The sequence below is a fragment of the Schistocerca piceifrons genome, chromosome 4 (genome assembly GCF_021461385.2).
Source record: "Schistocerca piceifrons isolate TAMUIC-IGC-003096 chromosome 4, iqSchPice1.1, whole genome shotgun sequence".
Taxonomy (NCBI): Eukaryota; Metazoa; Arthropoda; class Insecta; order Orthoptera; family Acrididae; genus Schistocerca; species Schistocerca piceifrons.
In genome coordinates this window covers 646,606,992-646,633,028 of record NC_060141.1, presented here as the reverse complement: position 1 = coordinate 646,633,028, position 26,037 = coordinate 646,606,992, and positions in this window count along the sequence as shown.

The following is a 26,037-nucleotide window of genomic DNA, read 5'->3' as shown; positions in this document are numbered from 1 at the left end:
CACGGTAAAAAAAAGTGGTTGGATTGATTCGCCACGCCGGCCGGTGTGGCCCTGCGGTTCTAGGCGCTTCAGTCTGGAACCGCGCGACCGCTACGGTCACAGGTTCGAATCCTGCCTCGGGCATGGATGTGTGTGATGTCCTTAGGTTAGTTAGGTTTACGTAGTTCTGAGTTCTAGGGGACTGGTGACCATAGATGTTAAGTCCCATAGTGCTCGGAGCCATATGAACCATTTTTTTTTTTTTTTATGCGCCACAGAAGAGGATGGTAAACAACAACGGCAGGACACACATCGAAATTTACATGGAGCGATGCATTACGATTGCCAACTGGCTGTCGTTCAAGAAGTTGGTATAGATATCATCGAGTTATAAATATTTATATGACTCGATATGTTGCTCCTGATACATGCACTGCTCTGGAAAACTTAATGACGAGATGGATGAAGCAAAATAACGTATTAACAACTCGCTGATAATGGAGGGATATGCGGGAGTATGTTGCCAGATGTCTTTCGGTTGTTGTGCAGGGGACCTGTACAATATGTCTTATTGATAGACAGCAACACAGCTCAGCGTTGCAATTTTTGCGCTGTCCACGGATGGATAGGCCTGAGACAGGAAGAAATCCGTTAAATTCCGGTGATCTGTAAGCAAATATTGGTGGAAGTTGGTGCCACCATAGATAATGGCGAGCGCCTCTTTTTTTTTTTAGATGGATGTAATTACACTTTGTCAAAGTTTTCGAGACAAATACAGTAGGTCGATCAGGACAACCAATATCATCGAAGTGCACAGCTCCGAACTCATAAGGAGATGCACCTTCAGCAAACACCACAGCCTTAGGTGGATCAAAATGAATCAGACAACAACGACTTAACACTCCATCCTTTAACCTCTGAAATGCGTCTTGACATTCTAGAGGCCTAACAAAGGGAACAGCGTTATGGCACAGCTGGTTCAGCGGAACAGCAATTTGTGCAGCCTTTGTAATAAACTTAATGTAACATGGTAGCTTCAATTTTACGGCGTGTACCTCCTTAATGTTGCAGGGCGCTACCAATCTTTAATCACAGACAAATGCGATGAAGCGGGATGAATAACCAGTGCATTTATGACACCTCCTAAATATTCGAGTTCTTCTTGGAAGAAAGAGTACTGTTCCTTATTGTATCTCAAGCCAATATCAGGAAGTGCTTTAAACAAACATTCTAGATTTGCCAAATGTTCAGCAGGTGCACTATCTGCGAAAGCATTACATACAGACAGTTTGAACATGAAGGGAGTAAGGCTGTTAATTATTCCAGGAGACGCTGGATGGCAAGGTCTGAAGCACTTTCAAATGATGGTAGTTGAAAACAGAACAATCACAGGTGGATGCTGATCACAAAATATTGCTTGGACTGCTCATCCAGCAGTACCTGTAAGTATGCCTCACAAAAATCAGTCTTGGAAAAGAATCTGCCTGAAACCTGGTAGTCAAGGGAAGGCAGGATTCGGTTACTATTGTGGGCGGGGCCGTAATCTGTTACTATTGGTTGCCTTTTACAGTCACACATAATTTATTTTAAATCAGTAATTCCACGTTCAACAATAAATAAAAATACAACATGTTATTAATGAAGGAATAAAAAACTGTGTAAATAATAGTGTTCTCAGTGAGTTACAATTTAGCAAATCACCATTAAATACAGATACCGCGGATAATGTTTTAAAAGCACGCCACTGTGATCTGGGCAGAAGGCCTTACACGCCAGAAATAACAATTAATTAAGAATTGTTTAAAACTCGGTGCAACTTACAAATTACAGGTATTGAAATATTAAAGGCAAGTCGCCGCAAGCACAGCAGAAGGCATTACACGCCAGGAATGGCAGTAAATAAGGTTTTAAGGCTTACTAATAAAATACAAATAACAAATTAGAATTTTAAGGCAAATGTCCACAATCACAGCTGAAGGCCTTACACGCCACGAACGGCAATAATATAAAAAATTTGAAACCTGCTATAAAACAGCAAATACAAAAGCAAATATTAATTTAAAAAACAAGCAACTGATCACCAAAGCCGGCCGAAGTGGCCGAGCGGTTCTAGGCGCTACAGTCTGGAACCGGGCGACCGCTGCGGTCGCAGGTTCGAATCCTGCCTCGGGCATGGATGTGTGTGATGTCCTTAGGTTAGTTAGGTTTAAGTAGTTCTAAGTTCTAGGGGACTGATGACCTCAGCAGTTAAGTCCCATAGTGCTCAGAGCCCGTTGAACCATTTTTTTGATCACTAAACGGGTGAAATAAGATGATGGTCAACTTTGTAACACAACCCTCAACATACACTGAACACTACACTGCTAGATTTATTCCAGAAGGCGACCTGAACTATTAACTAAACATATATAACCTTTAATGTAGGTATTACAAGATATTGTAATAATTAATACAATAATAAAACAGAAGGACCAGTACATAAGCTCCTAAAAGGGTACTGAGGCAGATTATCCCCGTAGAAGGCGTGGACTGAAGGAGCGTTACACTGAACTACTAGCCATCAGACCACCTTTTAGAAAACACACGTCTTACAAGAACCAAGGGGCCACAGACGGTGCTCCAGGAATCGACTTCTGAGAAGGGTCCGTAACAAACACTTTCCCGAGCGATGAGATTGGCAGCCAAGAGTTGCATTCACTTCACAAGATGGTAACTCAGGCCAGTGGCAGTCTAACGAATGACTAATGAGCATCTTGCTGAAGCTACCTGACGTCCGGTAAGCCAACTGCAACGGTGGAACAATACGCCAAAGCCGGAACCGGCGGTCTGCACTACGTCCCCAGAAAACTGTGCTTAGAGTTCCCGGAACGAGAAATGAATCACTACCATCAGAGTAGAAGAATCACCAACCGGCCTACAATCAAGAACGCTGTCAAAACTACGCGCCTTACCGGACAAAAGCGGCAAGACGAGGAAACGTACACTGCCGTTGGGCAGGTAACTGTGGCGTTAGCGGCCACCAGACAAGAAAAAGTACCACTGGTAAAACTTAACAAATTGTGACAAGTTGAACGCAGTAAATAGCGATAAAAAGTCGAGGAAAACTAATCAGATCCGCCTTCCCCAAGCACTCCACTCTCCGCCCTTCGCCTCGGCTACACTACGAGCAGCAACACGAACCCAAGTCACTGGAGATTCGCGAGACACCACAATGGTGGGAAGTTTCTCTACTTGGATTGAAATGCACTCATCTTAAAACTTACTCGATCCGGTTTACGACGAGGTCGTGCACCCTTGTGACCACAGCCCTTCCATCCGGCAGTCCATGCGTGCTGCAGTGGCCCGGTGTGTTCCCGCACTGCGTGGATCTGGCTCCTCCTGAGTCCCCAACCGAACTGGCCCACTCACACGACCCGGAAAAACAACCACGTACCCTCAAATATAGGGCAACAGTTACTACATATCGATAACCGCCGCTGCTGCCACTAGCGAACAGGCAATGCTTGCGAAACCGAGTGGCGCCAGTGAAAACGAGAAGAGGACAAACAACCGCAATCATGCCAAGTAAACGCTACCGTCTGGCCTCCAAGAGAGAGCGGAAACCTACAAACAGCACCAACGCGAGTCGCAGCACGGCTCACTGCCCTGTCTTAATCTGTCGATTAACACCTCTGGTCGTGGGGAAGGAAATGAATGCACGGTAATTTGTGGCTTTACTGTGGCTTTAAAATCAGCACACAGATGTAAATCTCCAGATGGGTTTTTGAGACGGACTAAGGGCCATGTCCACTGGCTGGCAGAAAAGGGTTGTTTCACCTCACTGCCACTGTTCTAGTTCCTGAGCATTCTGCTCACTTGCAGCAGGGGGGCGGGGGGGGGGGGGTGGACAGGAGGACAGGACGAACACCATAAAAATCGTTGTGGTCCATTGTCTTTAGCAGTAGTATTCACTTCATAATCTTTAGTCCTTTCTCGACCTGTTTTAAAAAGATCACTGTACTTACTGCACAAGGTAAAACATTACTATAAGGCATCGAAACACTGATTTGTAACACATTGTAAGCATAAGCTGAACAAGTCAGACAAGTCCAAACCAAAAATGTTTGCGGTGTTTCTAGAACATGGTTCACGATATAAAACACTCTTTATAGCGTCACGAGAAGTTGCTGGCCAACTGCTCATATGAAGTACTGGTATTTCGTATCTGTTGCATGCAAACGAAACAGAAGCAGTCTTCTGTATCTGTGAGCTACCTATCATTCCATAGCCGACTTTATCGCTGATGTACAGAGGCGCACCTGTATGTAAGTGAAATCTGCTTGTCTTTTGGCCACTCTTAATTGGGCAAGATGTTTGTTCTTCTGTCTGTGGACAACAGCAGAATGTTTCTGCAAGCAAGCCTCCGCTGGCACTGGCCCGAATGGTTGTGCCAGCACGACATTCACTTCCTGAAAGATCGCTGTAGCCACGCAGCAAACCGGTGCTTGCCCTGGTGGCCTTCTAAACAGTCTGTATGCTTATGACTTTGTTTACCGCACTTGAAATACTGTGTATCATGACAAGCATTTATATCATGATTTGAAAAACATTGAGCACGTTCTGAAGTACACCTTGTGTATTACGCATTTACTTTTACTGTTAATATGAGCCGTGTTTTTATTCGCTTTAGCATTAGCATGAACTGGAGACGGAGTTTTTTGTGTACTATCAACAAGAGTGACAGACAGGGCACTAAAACCAACTTCATTTGTGTCCACAATACTTTGAGACCCTGCAACCGGTTTGATGTCCGAGTCTGGCAATTTTAGGAAAGCTGTGCGAATGCATCATGTAACATAATGTCACTGTTACTGATTCCATCATAATACTTGAAACTACAATGTCTACTTAGCCCTTGTATTGTATTGTATCTAACTGGGGACCTAGAAACGTCGGAGAGGCTTCGTCCCCGCCTTACCCCGCAGTGGTACACAACCCCACACAGGCTACAGCAGTCCACTCACCCCACCACCACCCCACACCGAACCAAGGGTTATTGTTCGTTTCGGTCCCTAGTGGAGCCCCCGCGAGAACGTCTCACAGCAAATGAGTGTAACCCCAATGTTTACGTGGTAGAGAAATTATGATCTACGAATACATGGAGAAAGTGTTTGCGCAGCAATCGCCGACATAGTGTAACTAAGGCAGAATAAGGGGAATCAGCCCGCATTCGCCGAGGCAGATGGAAAACCGCCTTGAAAACCATCCACAGACTGGCCGGCACACCGGACCCTAACGTAAATACCCCGGGCGGATTCGTGCCAGGGACCGGCGCACCTTCCCGCTCGGAAAGCAGTGCTTTAGACCTCACGGCTAATTGGTTGGTCTAGCTCTTACGTTCAGCAGTCCACTGTTTTAATATATATTCAGGGTGCTTCTTGAGACGAATTTGTGATTTATAATGTTCGTAGAGTTTGCGAACGAGTTCCTCATGAATAATATCCTCCGGACGAGAGTCAAATTCAAATGGCTCTAAGCCATCTGAGGTCATTAGTCCCCAAGAACTTAGAACTACTTAAACCTAACTAACTAAGGACATCACATACATCCATGCCCGAGGCAGGATTCGAACCTGCGACCGTAGCAGCAGCGCGGTTGCGGACGGAAGCGCCTAGAACCGCTCGGCCACAGCGGCCGGCGGACGAGAGTCAGTGAACAATTTGATGCATAGACGGTACAAGCCGGCTCCTACCGTCGACAAACAGAAATGAAATGCGAGACGTACCTTTAGTGATGTATGCAGCGAAGGGTGCTTCGTGTTAGGCGCGGTATTGCAGCCAGCCCTCTTCTTTGCTGTTGAAATCAGGAAACCTGGGAGCACCAACCGGTTGTGGAGCTGTGTCGCGACAGTAAGGCTGTCATCCGTTATACTCTGAGCAGCAGACGTTAAATCTGCTGTGCGTGTAACGCAGTTACTTCGTTTAGTGATATTTCTCATGCTGGTCGAGACAGGGTTAAAATCTTTATATGATTTACAACAATATATTAATATTTATGAGGCGGAACTAGCGGTTTACTAAGCAGACCAGGCTGGAAGGCAACGCACTGGAATAAACGTGCACACATCATCGTCGCGATTGTAGCGACGGGCAAATAAAAGCACTTGAAATATCCCCGTTGACTTTGTCCAGCGTTGTAGCAAGACTGGATTTACTTCTGGGGAGGTCGAGCAGCTACTACAACACACACATAATATTACATCGCTTTACTATCGTCATCTGAACAACCTTAAGTTCCTAAGTAATATGAAATGTTCCAGTATCACTGCTTAAAACATTTATTGATTATTACGACAGCTGTTTCGGAAGATTCCCATTTTCAAGTATGTGCGTATACAAAGTTTTAGAATTACAGAATGCCATAGTTCTGTAGGAATTTGAGACTTAATTTTTTATAAGCGAAGAATTTCTTGAGTTATTGTGGTATAACTGAATCTGCAGTCATAATTTTCATTATCACGAAATACTGAAACACGTATGTTGCAATTAATTTTTATATTTATAAATTACGTAAGTAAGAGGGTGACTTACGTCTACGTGGTACTGGCGTATATGTAATATCTTGTGTGCCTGTATCTGGGGGTCGCTCGGTGTAGCCGTGCGGTCTTGGTCGCCTTGGCAAGGTTCACGCGGCTCCTCCCGTAAGGAGGATCGAGTCCTCTCTTGGGCATGCCTGTTTGTGTTGTCCTTAGTGTAAGTTACTTTAAGTTAGATTAAGTAGTGTGTAAGCCTAGGGACCGACGACCTCAGCAGTTTGGTTCCTTAAAACGTACCACAAATTTCCAATTTGTATCTGGGGCCTGTTCTTGTTATATTTCACGCGAAATTCTAAAACATCGATTTTGTCGGAATATTTTGATATAATATTATAGACATTTCTCGCAATTTTTTTGACAGTTCACGCCATGGATGTTTTATATTTACATAGTAACAGACTACGATCAGAGGCGATTATATCTTTAGGTATCTCAAGCATGTGTGTCTCATCTTTGGTTCTCAACCTATTTCAACTTTGTTCTGACGTACAAATAATACCCGGTGTGACAATTCTTGCTACTTTTCAATGAAATTCAAGCAATTTCATTGTCACGTTGATTTTATGCTGTTATGTTTTATACAATAGTGCGTGACATTTTAGTGTCAAATCGTAAAATATCTGGCATCGTTTATGATAGTTGACACCACAGATGCTTTCCATTTACGCAAGAACAGAGTTTGGTCAGAGATGACGATGTCTTTTGGAATCTCTCGCATGGGTATCGATTAAGTCAATAAAGTTATGTAAATAATTTTGGTAGTTGAAATCGATGTGTTCATTAAGAATTTCCTTATGATACTTTTGTGTGTGAATATATATCTCAAGTTCTTCCAAAATCTGCGTTTCTAATCCTTCTAGTGTTTTGTGTAATTTTGTTAGAGCAGTTTAGATGTTTTGTGCTGAGTGATTTTCGAGTTTTAGATGTAGATAGAAACTTGATTGGTTATTTTCGTTGACTCTTACATGTAACGGAATAGTGTGATGAAGTTACGTCCTGACTGATCGACGCAGAAGTTATTGAAGTTATCAAATGTGATTTTGTAAATTCCTGGTTCTGAGTACCGGGAGTTTCTGGTGGTTACGAAGTGTAGTTTCGTTCTTAAATTGCTGTTAGTGCGAAACGTGAATTTAATTATAACTGATAAAATACCTAACTTCCATACAATCCATGTCCACATGAATGACAATCTGTATATTTTACAGTGGTTGAACCCTATCCCTTATCACTTGATACAATGTGGCCCAGAATGATAGTCTTATCTCACTCAGTGTTTAATTGACTATAAAATCTGACATACAGTACTGACCAATAGTTCTGTTAGTTCGCAACCGGATATGATGTGCTAAGAAGATTACTGAGTGGGCTAGCTTTGGTGCGCTTTGACGTAAGTAATCGTACGGCAGCGGCGGCGTATGGAATTTACTGAAGGCGTGTCTACCCCAACATCTCTCTTTCATTGCTACATGTGTCCACACTTGTAGTTCGGTCATGAGGTTCCAACTTTGACATGGGTCCTCGTTCTTCGGACGACGCCACACTTTGTAGTTTTTTTCGTGATTAAAAATCGGTACAACACGAATCTAGCCGGCCGCAGAGCCGAGCGGTTCTAGGCGCTTCAGTCTGGAACCGCGCGACCGCAGCTTAGAACCCTGCCTCGGGCATGGATGTGTGTGTTGTCCTTGGGTAAGTTAGGTTTAAGTAGTTCTAAGTGCTAGGGGACTGATGGCCTCAGATGTTAAGTCTCATAGTACACAGAGCCATTTGAACCATTTGAACGAATCTAGAAACAGTATTTCAGTAAGCGAAACGCATATACACGTCACAATATTGAGAACGAAATGTGTATAGCATTATTGTATTCGAAGATGATGTGAACATGGTCGTAATACACGAGATTTTAGTGAAAAACGGCAATTTTTCCTCTTTCGTGGTTATAAAAGAGATTTCAGTGAAAATCTGTAATTTTTGCTCTTTGATGGTCATATACAAATATAGAGACTGTTGTCTTCCTTCATAACTTAGTTGATGGATGAACTATAGAAGTTCACTTTATGCGTTTACAAGTGGTTTACGTCGAACGAGCCAGTCTGCAGGTTATGTACACATGATTTATTTTTTGTATATGGCTGCACGCTGCTCCTTGTTAGAAAACTAAATATTATAGTGACTTAAATCTATTAAAACATGTAACTTACTAGCCCCTGTCACTGTACATATTACAGGGGAAACTTGAGTTTAACAAACCGTGAACATAAACGTTTTAGAGATATTTAATTAAATGTTCGCCGTTGGAATGAAAGAAGTTGTTCAGAAGATATTATTTGACCATAAGAAAGCAGATACAGGTTGTACGTGCAGCTACCCTGACCAAAGTAAGGGAGAAATGTCAAGGGTGAAGCCGATCCCAGTCCTGTCTTTCAGGTGACAATGGAGTGCGAAACAGCGTGAAAGACGAAGGGAAGCGTTCTGCCAGGCCGGAGAAATAAAGCGAAGTGAAATTCTGCGAAATACTCAACAAAAGCCTCACAACAGCCCCTTCTATTTTTCAGGCTGTATACCGTAGATTGTGTTATGAATCTTGCCTCTAGCCAGCAATTCTCAGACGCTGACCCAAAAACAATAACTGGAAAAAATATTTAGAATGCCATCGTCATCGCATTATCGTCGCCAAGGTAGACGGAAGCCAACAACTACCACAGTGTATAAGTTTATATGGCAACTGGATCCGCAGATGATGAAGAAATCGACAGAATGTATGAAGAGATAAAATAAATTATTTTGTCAGTTAAGGGAGACGTAAATTTAATTGTAATGGGTGACTGAAAATCAGAAGTAGGGAGACTAAGAGAAGAAAAAATAGGACTAGGATAAAGGAATGACACACAAAGCCGCTTGGTAGACTTTTTTACAGAGCATAAATTAATGATCATTAATTCTTGGTTTAAAAATGATGGAAGGAGGTTGTATGTGTGGTAAGTTTCAAATAAATTCCATAATGACGTAGTTTTGTGAAACTAGATTTTGAACTGAAAAACATTTCCAGAGTATGTGTGAGCTTTAACCATTGTACGAGTACATTGGTTATGAAATGGAGATAAAAACTGAACAAACTGAAAAGAGGTTGTAAATTAAGAAGATGAGATGTGGACAGATTAATGAACCAGATGTAGTTGACAGATTAGGAAGGAGTGCTAGACAACTATTGATTGATACGGGGAGAGGAATGCAAAACGAATGGATAGCTTTGAAAGATGAAATAGTAAAGCCAGCATAGGGTCAAATAAGCACGCGACAAAGACCATCAGAAATCCAAGGATAATGCACGAAATATTGAATCTAATTGACAACAAAAATATAAAATAGCAGCAAATGAAGAAGGCAAAAGGCAATACAGATCTCTAAATAATGACATTGACAGGAGGTGTTAAATGTAAAAGCAGGGATGGCTAGGCAAGAAATGCAAAGGATGAGAGGCATGTCTAATTTGGGAAAAGATAGACGCCATATACAAGAAATATAAGAAAACTATGAAGAAAGGAGCAGCTGCAGCTGTATAAATATCAAGAGCTTCGGTGGTAAACCAGTTTCAAAAAAGAAGGAAAGGCGAAAGGTGGAATGAATGTATAGAAAGGCTATGCAATGCAAAAGAACATGAGGACAATACCATAGAAGGAGAAGAGGACGTAGATGAAACGTAGGTGGGAGGTATGATACAAGGAGAAGTATTTGACAGAGCACTGGACTATGTAGATTGAAACATGGCCTCTGAAGTAAACGATATTTCCTTAAATTTATTGACGGCCTGGGAAGCCATGATGAAACTATTCAACCTGGGATGTACGATATATGAGACAGGAGTTGACAGCAGTTGACAGGAGTTGAGTATTCTCTCTTTTAATTACTTGGAGAGTCCTCTCGTTACTGTTTTCGGCCTACGCCAAGGTGCGTCCCCTTTTCCTAGTTGTTTGGTCAGTCTTGCGTTACGGTGGGTAATCCGTTGGGGTTTGTCCAACTATTAAGATAACTGTCTTTTATGCCTGAATGTTGTTGTTATACTGGAAAGGAATTTCACGAGTTAGTTCAGTGGAATAAGTCACTATATAATTGGTGGAATTCCGTTGGCCGGCCGGAGTGGCCAAGCGGTTCTAGGCACTACAGCCGGCCGTGGTGGGCAAGCGGTTCTAGGCGCTACAGTCTGTAACCGCGCGACCGCTACGGTCGCAGGTTCGAATCCTGCCTCGGGCAAGGATGTGTATGACGTCTTAGTTTAGTTAGGTTTAAGTAGTTCTAAGTTCTAGGGGACTGATGACCTCAGCAGTTAAGTCCCATAGTGCTCAGAGCCACTCTAGGCACTACAGTCCGGGGCCGCGCGACCGCTACGGTCGCAGGTTCGAATCCTGCCTCGGGCATGGATGTGTGTGATGTCCTTAGGTTGGTTAGGTTTAAGTAGTACTAAATTCTAGGGGACTGATGACCTCATAAGTTAAGTCCCATAGTGCTCAGAGCCGTTTGAACCATTTTTTTTAAATTCCGTTGTTTTGTGATCTGTTTATTGGTATAAGGTTCCCAGTGGGGAATTTGCTCTTTTACTTAAAATGTGTTATTTAATATTCTGTACTGTTGCTTGTTTTACCAATTTAGTTCCGTAAATTCCTGTTAAAATTTGAGGGGCAATTATGTTTGTTATCTATATTTATCTGGGGCTATTTGTTATTTAGTTAAAAGGAAGGGTCTTTACTTAACTGGTTTCATTCCAAATACTCTTGTAAAGACGGTATAGGGTTTGAATTACATTTGTTATTGGTGCCTATAGGAAGGCCGGTTTTGTAAAAGATTTTGTAAAACTGTTTTTAGGGATATGTGTGATACATCTTTGTGAACTACAAGCCTGTGCTAGTGTTTCCCTGTGATTGACCTTTGTGACTGGTTTGAGGATTGTGAAATTCCACGTTGTAAGTAGCCTGTTTATATGTTTGTATGTTGGCAGTGGTTTAGACTGCATTAATATCACTGACAGCGCTGTGCGCCTTCTGTAAGAGACTCTGTGGCTAGTCGGACTCGCAGTTTTGGACGTTAGTAGTTAGCAGTGATGGAGGTGTGTAGTGTTAGCGCGAGCGGACGGTCTGGTTGTGTGTCCGTCATGGAGATTTAATATTGATTGGACATGGACTGTAAAATGTGGGTAATGGAATTATTGCCGATTATATAATGTTTGGAACTGGATGTTAAAGACGATTATATAATTTTTTGAATTCGATGTCACATGATTAAGGTAAAATCTGCTAAATACATTGTTCGATCTGCAACAAAATCTTTCCTTTTCTAACCACATGCCTATTAGTAGTTAGAGCCTACAGTAGATAAAATCTTTTTGTTTAGCTGTATTTGCTGTAGTTCGTGACATGAAGATTTTCTGTGAGGTAAGTGACTTATGAAATGTATGGTCTATTGTTAGGATTTCTTCTAATTCAGGGCCATTCTTTTGTGTTAATTAATAGTCAGATTGCGTTATCCTTGTATATTGTGGGTCATAAATGAATAGAATAAGTTTCAGCTGCATTTATCAGGGAAAGTTCTGTAGATCACTGTTGAAACTATAAGGACAAGCAGAGGGACAGTAAGTTCAGTTTCACTCAGCAGTTTAAGAAGGTTCACTTGCATTCAGTTTCATTCACCAGTTTTAGAATTAAATAAAGAAGTTTCAACGTCCCACACAGACAGAAAATAGCAAGAAAAGCATTTCAACTACAGAGGAATTTCTTAACATCAGATACAAATTTAAATGTTTGGAAGTATCTTCTGGCGGTATTTGTCTGCAATATATCCTTGTAGAGAAGTTAAAAGTAAACACAAGAAGCGAATAGAAGCTTTGAAATGAAGTGCTATAAGAAATGTTGAACATTAAGTTGGCACATGGAGTAACTGATCAGGATGCAGTGGATAGGGTGATACGAGGACAAAAGTTTTAGAGGGAGACCAATGCCTGAATAAAGTAATCAGATTCAAATAAATTCTGTAGTACTGCAGATACGACGAGAGTTGGACAAGACTGACTGGCCTGAAGGGCAGCAACAAACGACTTTTCGCACTGAAGACCACAACAGAAACGGGTGAATGGACAAAGGAATTACTAATTCTCCCTTTTTTAATGGAATATGTAAATTTTAAGTAATTTACTTCACAGTACTTTCGGAGTTCACAATGAAATGATGTCTCCACAATAAAGCCACCCATAACATTCTATTTAGCTATATCTACACCTACATTAATCTACTTACTTCACAAATGATCAAGACTTAATTTTCAACTACGTTTAGAACGAACAGATAAAGGTTTATCAACAGAAAGTCACGCACTAGCGGAAGCAGAATACGAGCACATGGCCTCGAACAACATTAATATCTTGTATGAGAAGACATGTCTGGGAAGAAAGTTATCAAATGCAGTAATTCCGGCAGAGTTATTCTTGTCTAGAAGAAAAACAGCCAGAGTAACCCACTTTTTACCGCCATTAACACTGATATTCTTTAGTGCGAATCAAACAGTATTGCTTCAATTTCTGATAGGCAGCTATGGCTGTAGCTATAATCTCAACATAGTAAAGCTGTTTGTAGATGGTAGCGTGTAGAGCAACAGCGCGTTGCAACAAATTGCACAGCAGCTAAAGCAATATACAGGGATAGCACAATTAATGGTGTAAACGCCTACTAGAACCAAAAATGTTCCAGCAAACACAGGTCCGCAAACGAACCGTTTAAGAGATAACCGCGACATTCTGATTATCAGTCACTACTGACTTGATTCTGTGTAAGTTTTATTTCAGTTAAGAAAAGATAACAATACTGTACGATATTAAGAAAAAAATATTAGAGATACCTTGGCAGATGCGCAAGTGTTCTGAAGGAACACAGCAACAGTTACACGACTGTAATCGTAGTTAAGGGGAGGTTTACTATCTTTGGTCCGAAAAAAACATGTTCTTTGAGAATTTTTTTCTCGGGATGTGTTACAGATATCAATGTCGAATTTGGTCAAAATGTTTATTGATATTACCTCTACAAACCGGAATATTTTCGACTGGAAATGTCAAAGAACAAAGGCGGAAGTGCAGTCGGAGCGAAACAAAATTTCGATGTAGACCTCCACGTGAGGTATGTCACAGGTCAACCGGCTAGTTTGCAATCAAAATTGAGTTGACGTTAGCGAAGTATGTAAGATTCTTTAGGAGTTGTAGCTCGCTTAAGTTATTTGGACCATAGGAAACAAAATGGCGGCCATTTGTAAAAAGAAATAGCGTTTCTTACATCGATTTTTCAACTTCTTCGGCCAAGTAATAATATTTATAGTTGATGGATCGGAAAAAAGTAGTACAACTCCTAGACAATTTAGTTAGCTTCGTCGGAAACAAAGAATCATGACAATCGGTTCAAATGGTTCAAATGGTTCAAATGGCTCTGAGCACTATGCGACTTAACTTCTCAGGTCATCAGTCGCCTAGAACTTAGAACTAATTAAACTAACCTAAGGACATCACACACATCCATGCCCGAGGCAAGATTCGAACCTGCGACCGTAGCGGTCGCTCGGCTCCAGACTGTAGCGCCAAGAACCGCACGGCCACTCCGGCCGGCGACAATCGGTTCAGTAGATTTGAAGTTACCATACCGCGCGATAAAGAAAAAGTCATTTCGAGAAAAACGCGTTTGAAGTTTTGACTACATACAGGGTGAAAAGTATTTAAACCGACAAACTCTGGGAGGTTGTAAGGGACATCAAAACAAATATTTTTCCCTAATGTCATTTTTTCCTATGAGGATTATTTAAACCGATGGAGGCCGTATTACGCTCTTCCGTTGTTAGAGGCCGTATTACGAACTTCAGTTGTTAGAGGGCATATTACGCTCTTCTGTTGTAGGCAACTACTGTCCACCAGTGTAGTAGTGCATTGTCTCTGTTTACTAATGGAGCGATACACCTGGAGTGAGTACACTGATATGGTTGGTGCGTACTACGCAGCGCACCACAACGGACGAGCTGCACAGCGGGTTTATCAACAACAATATCCTAATCACCGTATCCCGCATCATACGACCTTTGCTGTTGTGTGCCAACGTCTGCGTGAAACCGGGTCATTTAGCAGATTACCTGGACAGGGACGCCGACGCACGGTAAGTACGCTGTAATTTAGGGAAGCTGTCTTGCAGCATGTGGAGTGGGATCCTTCAATCAGCACTCGTACAGTTGCACGTAACATGGGGACGAATCAGACGAATGTAAGAACAGTCCTTTGAAAGCAACTGTTACGTCCATTTCACTTACAGCGTGTCCACAACCTGGAACCAGCTGACTATCCACCCAGAGCACAGTCTTCACAGTGGTACTTGGAACAATGTGAAATGCATCCTACATTTCCATCGTCTGTGTTGTTTACCGATGAAGCAACGTTCGAGCGTGATGGAGCCTTCAACATGCACAATTCGCATGTCTGAAGTTGAGGTAACCCACATGCCACAGTTACTAGCGCTCATCAAGTGCGGTTCTTCGTTAATGTGTGGGTCGGTGTTGTTGGGGACTGTTTAATTGGGCCGTATCTGCTACCTAGGCCATTAAATGGCAGGCGCTATTACAATTTTCTCGCCACGGCATTACCAGAATTGCTACAAGACAACGCATGTGGTTCCAACATGACGGGGCGCCGGCACATTTCAGTTATCGTGTGCGTCGATTCCTGGACCGACGGTTCCCAGAAACATGGATTGGCAGAGATGGTCCTGAACCATGGCCTGCTCAATCCCCAGATATGTCCCCTCTGGACTTTTTTGTGTGGGGAGAGATGAGCAACTTTGTATACGCAACTCCTGTTGCATCAGAAGAGGATTTGGTTGTCCGGATAGTAGCAGCAGCAGGAACAATTCAGGATACTCCTGGCGTTTTTGCCCGTGTCAGACAGAACATGATCCGACAGTGTAACCTTTGTTTACATGTCAATGGAGGCATTTTTGAAACTCTACTGTAACTGAAATTGGGTTGTGTTAATGTGTTGTCTCTTGGTCATAAAAAAATGGAAAAGTGTTTGTTGGTTTAATTAATTTGCCGCCAGAGAAATTTTCGTCTATCGGTTTAAATACTTCTCATAGGGAAAAATGACATCAGGGAGAAATATTTGCTTTCATGTCCCCTACAACCTACCAGAGTTTGTCGGTTTAAATACTTTTCACCCTGTATAAATGAAATATTATGCAACTTACGTTCAATCTGCTATTCCGGATCCACAAACTAGTCCTTCCTCTTCCTCACAGAAGGCGTTCTGCTCGATCTGGGTCATCCTGCGCTGCTCCAGAGCCGCTCGTATGGCCGGTGACAAGCGGTTTTCGGCTGCTTGGATCCGGTGGTCGTCCGAATGCTTGGCGAACCGCGTCGAATAGAGTCCCAGGGTGACATCCATCGTGGTCATGGTCTTCAGAATTGCTCAATACCCTTCGCTGAAGCTACTCACTGCCAGGAGAGTCGCAGTCTCCACAGTCTTCGCACCGGAATGCAAATGCTTGGGGGCTGACTTCAAAACACACGCGTTCAAACTTTCATTTGAATTTGTGTGTCTTCTCCGAAGCATCGGTACAATAACTCGTCCTCCGAAAGAAAAAACCTGGTGCGTGAAAAAGGCCGATTTCAGGCAGGTATATTTTTTTATTCAACCGCGAATAACAAACATTTTTGTTGCGTATTCGGAAAAACCGTTTCAGGGGTGGATTCTAAACACTTTTATGGATCCAAAAATGCAATTTAAAAAAATCGATCTTTTGAACTCCTTAAAGGAGGTGTTGTTGTTCTTCTATTCGGGTGCAAGCCTGTACCCGTCTCCGAAATAGGTTAGAATCCTTTCAAACGAGAATGGATTATTTAGAAATTCTTCAGAAGCATTGACAAGTATCTGCTCTGATTTTTCAACTGCGTTAACCGGAGTGGCGTAGGATACACATTTAAGGTGATCTCAAACATGGAAATCCCTAGGATCCAGATCAGGTGATCTTGGCGGTCACGGTACTGATCCTACTCGCTCAATCCATCTTTGACCACATCAGCGCGTTACACGTCGTCTTACCATGGCAGTAAAATATGCCGGTGCACCATCTTGCATATACCACATCCTCTGGCGTTGCTCCAAGCAATCCTGCAAGACAAAGCCACAGAAATCGAAGGTAATTTCGTTCACTGAGTTTTTTTGGTAACATATACGGCCCAATAACACGATCAGCTAGTAAGCCTAACCACACATTCAGTGGGTACCATCGCTGATGCGGAGAATCAAGCAAAACATGTGGGTTGGACATGGTTTGGAGGTTAGATAACTACACTCGTGAAAACTGTGATAATTAAACACACCAACACGAGTGAACCTCGCTTCATCCGTAAATAATTTTGTTCTAAAAGTTAGGTCTTCCTAAAGTTTGTTGTTGCATCCACTGACAGAAGTTTAGGGCTAAAGTCCGCCTCACTAAGACACTGAACGCGTTGGGTTTGATATGGGTACATTGCACTGCAATGTATTCTTCTCTAAATAGTACTGTTCCTCATATGTTACACGTATTTAGGCGAGCTAATCGGCCGCTCAGAGTAGCTACGGGGTATGGTGTATCTGTTGTACGGCTAAACGCTAGCGGATCTGGAGTTCGAGGTGGACCGCCTCAGCAGCTCCAGCCGGGTGCGAAAGCAAAGGAGTGGACGTGTTTTAATTCCAGTACGGGGAATTTTAGCGACGGACCGTTGCTTTGGAGGACACAAAATGCTTCAACAGGTGGCGGAGTGTCAGACAATCTTAAAAGATGGCCAAGTTACAGCTCTCTAAACCTCGACCATAAATCACAGTTACACGTCAACGCAAATCGGAATACATCGACGATCTCAAATAAATGAGGCGCATCCAGTAATACAACAATATTTCAATATCTTACTGTGGTAGCTGATATTTCAGTGTGAACAAACATTTTTGCACTGACCCTCTGAATTAAAAACTTTTAATCAGTTCATATGATGTCAACAAACGGTGGACAGCATTGCACTATGCTATGAGAGCTATGTGTCTGTATCTTTTTTATTTATTGATCTATTACGTCCTTTATATCTTTGTATTACGCAAAAGTTTGTCACAACATCGTCTTCTCCACACTTTACACAGCAAATGGGCACATTATCAGTACCTCTTATTTTGCCATGTTTATGTTTTTATTTAATGAACAATTTAATATTTGCAAAATGTTCAAATGTTAATTGTAAGTGCTGTTAAAAACTGTGCTAAATTTTGAAAGTGCTCAATCGCATGCGTTAGCAGACACCACAATTGAAAAGAGAACCAAAACACGCTTATGCCAAGAAGGGACAAATAATTATTTAAAAAATATTCAACGACGGTCTGTTGTCATATATAGCGAGCACACCTGCGCAAGAACGCTGGCTTATTTATTTATGAACCAACTATTAATTACATTTATTTTAAATTATCTTAGTGTAAACAAATGTTCATAACATTTCTTTTACTTAAATATTGTTGTAATATATTAGTTTAGCACGGGCAAGTGGTCAGGTTGCAACAAATCATGTCTGTAGAGCTTGAGAACGATGAATTTTTGGTGTGGATGCCCTCCTGCCAGTGAGAGTTGGGCAGTGGATGTAAGTGGAGGCACTTTTCTAGTAAAGAGCTCGAGGGAACGATTCTGAACACTTGTATGTGAGTTCCAGAAGAAGACAGGCCTACCTGTGGTAACGAGTGTTTGATTTCGGAGGGTGAACGGCCGCTACCAGACTTTAACTTCTGAACGAAATTTATATTTCGAGAGGTCTGAAAGTGCTCCAGAGGAGGACTCCATTTCCGCTTGATTTAGGACTGAAAACAGAGTATGATTTACGATTTTTGTATCGCGCCTGTTAATTTGTGGGTCATCATAGTGAACTCTGAAATGTTTTGAGCTGTTGAATATGACGTCTATATTGATTACGAAATGCACTTAGTTTTCGCGTATCTTTGATGGCTTTGGGGATTTCCCTCCCATACTCGTAACACTCTCTACGTAACTTTAGTTCATTTTATAAGGGGATTTCCTGTCTGTATTTTAACTGAACGTTGTAGGATCACTTTCCTTTTATTTAAGGCGTCCTTTCTTGAATAAACATTATTCATCATAATTCTCTGTCACCTACATGAATTGTAGACGTCAGAACAGAACCCCTGATATTACATTATTCATTTAACTTTCAATTTTTAATCTGTGTATTGCATTAACACAGAGTTATAGCCAATGCAAGTACACTGTTTGACAGCAGGATCGCTGCTGAGGGTGATTATTTAATGCGAATTAGCTATGGGGCATGAAAGGAGACGTACGCTGCTCGAACCTATGATTACATCGAATTATTCTTTTCAAACAGAGCACTGCGTAGCCCAAGTACCTAAAGTGTCGAGTAAACGCAGATAAAGGTGTAACTGGTTTGCTCGTATGGAAAGAAACTACTTAGTAGTAACCGTTAGGTACCGTCGCAAGCTCTTTCCATGTTTGAAGAGTTTGTGTGACAAGTCTCCTTGTCGGGAATCCTGGATAGTTTTCAGCAGTTTCCAGCACCACATCTTCAAGCACAGGCCTAACTAGTGCAGGTTTACCAGCTCCCCCAGCGTTACAAAGCTTCCAGTAGGCTTTGATGCACACTTGTAAACTTGTGACTCATGCGGTGCCTTCAAGCAGGATATGCTTCTTGTACAAGCCTGTGCAGACTAGTGCTTTGCCGCTTGCCTTACCACACATGTAATGCATATTCGCATACTTCTCGACACTAAAGTGTTACACGTTGCCACCAACACTCGTACAAATGATGCTCTTCAAACAGCTGAAGTCTGTGGCACTGTGAGAGTGCTTGCTGACGAGCACTGGATCGCTCTGCCCCTATGCGTTGTCATCGAGTAAGACGACTGCATCGTCTTCTAGTAGGCCATCCACTTTATGAATTACTTTGCAGAACTCTAAGTGTAAGTTGTTGTTAAATGTGCGCTGAGTGAAGAGACTTGTAATTTGTACCATGTGACACGTCAATGTTCGGACACAGTTGTCAATACTCGTGCCTTCCTGCGGAAATGGATTGTACAAAGTAATTCTTCTTATCGATGTTGTAGTAAAGTGAACTAATATTGTGTGCATTATAGTATCCACTCAGTCTCCTCCCGGAGCAAACGAAAGAACTCACCGACGCACCTTGGAGTGTATTTACGTCTGGCTCATTATTCAGAAATTTTCTGGAAGTAATTCTTAATTTAAATACATTTATTACGTATTGGAAAAAGATTGTAGAGCTTCATTGCACACCAACGATCGCTATCCTGTTTCCCAGGGTTCTCTGCTACTTCACCGCATGTACTGTATAAATGGAGAGCAGAACGCCCCAACAATGACAATCAACGACGATACCATCGGCGGTGTGCGTACACGACTGTTCGTCTGGAACAGTAGCTCCTGCCGGATCTGAACAATATGTCCGTGTAGTATTCCGAACACCGCAACAGGACTAAAGCTGAGTTCACACTGGCACCGGCAACGATCGTCAGACTCCGTTGCCCGATAACATCGGCCGACAGCTTGGTCACAGTGAGCCCTTCGTCAGTTTTTGGCAGGGTGAAGGAGGTGGGGTTAGATTTGGTTGAAATATATTATATGTATGAAGGAGGTTAAATTTTTACCTCCCTCTGCGCTCAGAAACGAGTACTGCATTGCAGATTAAAAAGGCGTCGAATGCTTGTGAATCATCTATATCCGTCTCGATTAAAAGTGCGAATACTGTATACTCTGTCCTCAGTTACCGAAATAACTAGACAAATTTCACGAAAACATGAGATCAAGCGAGAAATGTTCTGTTACATACTCGACATGATTCATGTTGGCCTTGAAAAGTAGGATTCAAGCGCCCTATTTCGGTGTATTTCTCTGAAGTCGTACAGACATGCGTCAGCTAACTTTCTATGAAGTCATTCAGCATAAGTGTAAAAGACAAGAAAAAAGCTTAGAATAAGATGCTCTGAAAATCTAAAGCTCTGAAAAAATAGGAACACATAGTGATACATCACATTTCCAAGCTATTTTTTGCATAGTGACAGAATCACCACCCTACTGACATAAAAACCCCAGTAAGCAGTAATAATTTATAGACAGCTAATGCTCACAACCCAAAAAAGATCCACTACAGTAACCATAAGCATAAGATACGGCACTATTCTCGTTCAACAAATTATTTTTTGATGTTATAGCTGACGAGTAAAATTTACGATAGAGATTTTGCCTACTTGCGATTTCCAGTAAACCTAAGAAACATCAATTGATTTCGAGCTATATACCGACTATGATATTTTTCATCCTCACGATGCCACAAACTCACTCCGTCTTGCAGTAAACCTATCGGTTTCTCGCAGTCCACATTTCGTGAGTGAGAATGTCGGTCGATTTCACTGACGAAAATGCTGTGTCGTCCGAACAAGGCACAGCCAGGGCAAAAGCACCACAAGCGCAAAGATGCGAACTGTTACCAGTGCCATAGAGACTTGCCATTTGCGCGAGTTTCGCCAGCGCCACGGGAGGCGCTGATGATGAAGATATCGACTTCCCCTCGGACTATTGCCGGTAGTGTAGAACACGCCAATGACCGGACGACAACGGACAGAAGCAGCTCTCGCCCACTTGGTTATGGATCATCGTCCAGGGCTGTCCGCCCCAATAACTGAGTGACGCCGGCGCTGTAGTTTAGCGTGTTCGGTCAGAGAGCTAGCTGGGCTCTGTAATAAAAAAAACTGAGTGGAAGGGTCAACAAACGAACTTGAACAGATGTCATGTGACGTCCGCAACGACCAAATACAACGATTAACAACGGACAAAATGAAAAAAAAAGAATGTGGTCAGCGTGACGGATTGCCATCCTAAGGGCCCGGGTTCGTTTCTCGGCTGGGTTGGAGACTTGCTCCGCTCAGGGACTGGGTGTTGTGTTGCCTTCATATTATTTCATCCCCATCCGGGCCGCAGGTCGCCCAGTGTAGCGTGGAGTGTAGTAAGACTTGCACCAGGGCGGCCGGACCTGCCCCGCAAGGGGTCAAACGCTCATTTCATTTCATAGTCCAGGGGCCAAACGCTCATTTCATTTCATAGTCCAGGGCTGTCTACGAGGAACGTCATTTAGTGAACTCTTAGAAGTGAATAGATTATAGTGTAAATAGCATTTGCTATGTACTGTAAAGTTGACCTAAGATTATTTGTACCTGGCTATTGAGGACCTTTTTTTGTTATATTACATACAGTGTTGGAGGCTTCACTATTCGACAAGTCACAAATATAAGTAAACCTTTTAACTCATTTTGTGTGACTTTGATACTAATTTGTTACTAATTTGTTGGGGTGTTGTAGTACCTCCTTTTAACTCATTTTGTGTGACTTTGATACTAATTTGTTACTAATTTGTTGGGGTGTTGTAGTGCCTCCTTTTCTGTTACCTGACCCTGGGGAACAGCTGTGTAATAGTTGCAGGAAAAGTTTTCTTAACAGTGTACTGTACCAGACGCCGTTTCACGTACTCACAAACTCGGCCTACCGTAACAACAGTGGCAATTCGGCCTGCATAGCAGTAGCGACGATGCCTTTACAAAACTGGCGACGAGGGTCTACAAAGGATACAAGTCTATTTGAATTTCACCGATTTTCGTCCAAAGTCTGTATGTTAGGCTGCGGTCACAGTGCCACCAATCTCTGTGGATTCCACCGTCGAAAGACATCGGCCGAGGACAGCCGATCTTTTCAAATGAGCACGCTACTACGTGCACGATTACACTGAAGGCGCCGGCCTTTTTGACCGAGCGGTTCTAGGCACTTCAGTCCGGAACCGCGGTGCTGGTACGGTTGCAGGTTAGAATCCTGCCTCGGGCATGGATGTTTGTGGTGTCCTTAGGTTAGTTAGGTTTAAGTAGTTCTAAGTCTAGGGGACTGTTGAAGTCAGTTGTTAAGTCCCATAGTGCTTAGAGCCATTTGAACACTGAAGGCGATGTCATCGCCCGAACTTTGCAGACTACGGACGACAATTGGCGAATTCAAATCAGTGTATTTTCTTCAGTCAAATAAAGCGACTTTCTTATACACGAAACATGGAACGTGAGAAACTGATAAGTTTACTCCAAGAAATAGCGAGTTCGTGGCATGGTGTGGATGAAAATATCATAATCGGGATACAGTTCGGAAAATATGGACTAAAGGCGCAGATTTATTGAAAACCACAAGCAGGCAAAAGCTTTATTGGAAATTTTCGGCATAGATTATAATCTCAGAAAATAATTTGTTCAAGGGAGGAGGGTGGTATATCTTACATGCTTATAGTTACTGTAATGGATTACTTTTAGTAAATTGATACTACACACCTGGAAATGGAAAAAAGAACACATTGACACCGGTGTGTCAGACCCACCATACTCGCTCCGGACACTGCGAGAGGGCTGTACAAGCAATGATCACACGCACGGAACAGTGGACACACCAGGAACCGCGGTGTTGGCCGTCGAATGCGCTAGCTGCGCAGCATTTGTGCAGCGCCGCCGTCAGTGTCAGTCAGCTTGCCGTGGCATACGGAGCTCCATCGCAGTCTTTAACACTGGTAGCATGCCGTGACAGCGTGGACGTGAACCGTATGTGCAGTTGACGGACTTTGAGCGAGGGCGTATAGTGGGCATGCGGGAGGCCGGGTGGACGTACCGCCGAATTGCTCAACACGTGGGGCGTGAGGTCTCCACAGTACATCGATGTTGTCGCCAGTGGTCGGCGGAAGGTGCACGTGCCCGTCGACCTGGGACCGGACCGCAGCGACGCACGGATGCACGCCAAGACCGTAGGATCCTACGCAGTGCCGTAGGGGACCGCACCGCCACTTCCCAGCAAATTAGGGACACTGTTGCTCCTGGGGTATCGGCGAAGACCATTCGCAACTGTCTCCATGAAGCTGGGCTACGGTCCCGCACACCATTAGGCCGTCTTCCGCTCACGCCCCAACATCGTGCAGCCCGCCTCCAGTGGTGTCGCGACAGGCGTGAATGGAGGGACGAATGGAGACGTGTCGTCTTCAGCGATGAGAGTCGCTTCTGCCTTGGTGCCAATGATGGTCGTATGCGTGTTTGGCGCCGTGCAGGTGAGTACCACAATCAGGACTGCATACGACCGAGGCACACAGGGCCAACACCCGGCATCATGGTGTGGGGAGCGATCTCCTACACTGGCCATACACCACTGGTGATCGTCGAGGGGACACTGAATAGTGCACGGTACATCCAAACCGTCATCGAACCCATTGTTCTACCATTCCTAGACCGGCAAGGGAACGTGCTGTTCCAACAGGACAATGCACGTCCGCATGTATCCCGTGCCACCCAACGTGCTCTAGAAGGTGTAAGTCAACTACCCTGGCCAGCAAGATCTCCGGATTTGTCCCCCATTGAGCATGTTTGGGACTGGATGAAGCGTCGTCTCACGCGGTCTGCACGTCCAGCACGAACGCTGGTCCAACTGAGGCGCCAGGTGGAAATGGCATGGCAAGCCGTTCCACAGGACTACATCCAGCATCTCTACGATCGTCTCCATGGGAGAATAGCAGCCTGCATTGCTGCGAAAGGTGGATATACACTGTACTAGTGCCGACATTGTGCATGCTCTGTTGCCTGTGTCTATGTGCCTGTGGTTCTGTCAGTGTGATCATGTGATGTATCTGACCCCAGGAATGTGTCAATAAAGTTTCCCCTTCCTGGGACAATGAATTCACGGTGTTCTTATTTCAATTTCCAGGAGTGTAGTTGTCTGCATGTTATTATTACTGCAGGCTGGTTTGTGAACGTGATGTACGATATGTATTTCCACTTTTCAGTATTTTGGGTGTTCAGAGTATCTTATGGTAAAATTGTACTTTTCTTTCACATGTGTGCTGGATGACAGTCATTGAAAGATAACAGCTGATCGTCTGCACAACTGTAAATAAATAAAAGGAAACAGACTGTTTATAATTTCTTGCTTTTCAAGGGCATAACGCATTATTTCGAGTACATAACAGTATGTTTCTCCCGTCACCTCTTATATTCGTAAAACTTGTCTGGTTATGCTAACAACCAAGGACCGAGTGCACAGTAATCGCTAAGTTCTTTTCGAGCACATCCATGAGCCGTGTTACGGCTCGCGTTGGTGCTTTTGTTAGGTTGGCATGATGTAATAGGGATAGTGACGTCTCTTTTTCTTCTGGTGTTTAATAGCGCCACTACTTTTGCTATCGTTGTCTGTTCAGGAGTGGCAGCAGCAGCGGTTATCGATATCTAGTACGGTTGTACTATCTTTGGATTGACGTCAGGTGTTTTCCGGGTCGGAGTGTGTCGAGGAGTTCGGTTGGAACGGAGCAGCAATGAGGTCTGGCAGTACGCGGATATGCTGGGACTGATGGCGGCATGCAGGCACAGCTGGATCGAGGGGCTGTAGATGCGACGGCCACAACCTCATTGTCCACCGGACCCAGGACGTTTGAGTTGAGTGAACATTAACCCAGTAGTGAAACGTCCACTATTTTGAGATCAAGCCGTTTGTTCGCTCGTTGTTGCTCGCATGGTCGCTGAGACGAAGACCAACGAGTGGAGTGTTTGGAGTTGTCGAAATTAATTAGCCGTCCTCCGCTTCTTATTATTGAATTTCTTATGTTATAATTGGTTAAGTTTAACCACCGGTATTTTTGTGCCTAGTGGCAGCTAACGCCCCAGTTACGTGCCCTGGAGTTAGCGTATTTTCGCGGCAGTGTACCTTTCCTTGCCTTGCCGCTGCTGTCTGGTAAGGCGTGTAGTTCGACAGCCTCCTTGATTGTGGTTCGGATATTTTGTTTCTTTTGAACTACTTTGGTCGTAGTGGTTCCTTCTGCTTCCGGATGTTCTAAGCACCGGATTCTGAAGACGCGGTGCTGTCCGCCGGTTCTGCCTTGCCTGGGTTATTCCATTGCATTGGTTATTAGACGTTAGGTACATTTTTCAAGAGTGTTGGTCTGCGTTTAAACTGTCACTGGTTTGAGCTGCCATCCAGTTAAGTGAATACAACTCTTGGCTGCCTGTCTAATAATTTACGAAGCTGAGCGACTTTCCCAGGTCGATCCTTGGAGCACTTCCTGAGGCCCACTTCTCTCTTGGTTTGGTCAGATTATGATGGTTGTTCCTAAAAAAAAAAAAAAAAAAAAAAAAAAAAAAAAAAAAAAAAAAAAAAAAAAAGGAAATTTAATTTTGAATTATTACTGTTTGGGTCTTCAGCTGACAAAGAGTTTGAATTTCTTGTTAATAAGGCCATCAGCCGTGAGTGTAACTTGTCTTAAGAAATTTTAATTAGACAAAATATCTTAACACTGAAATGTTGGTGATTGTTCTTTAAATATCTCTCGGAGAAGTTTAACTGCTTCTCAGAAAT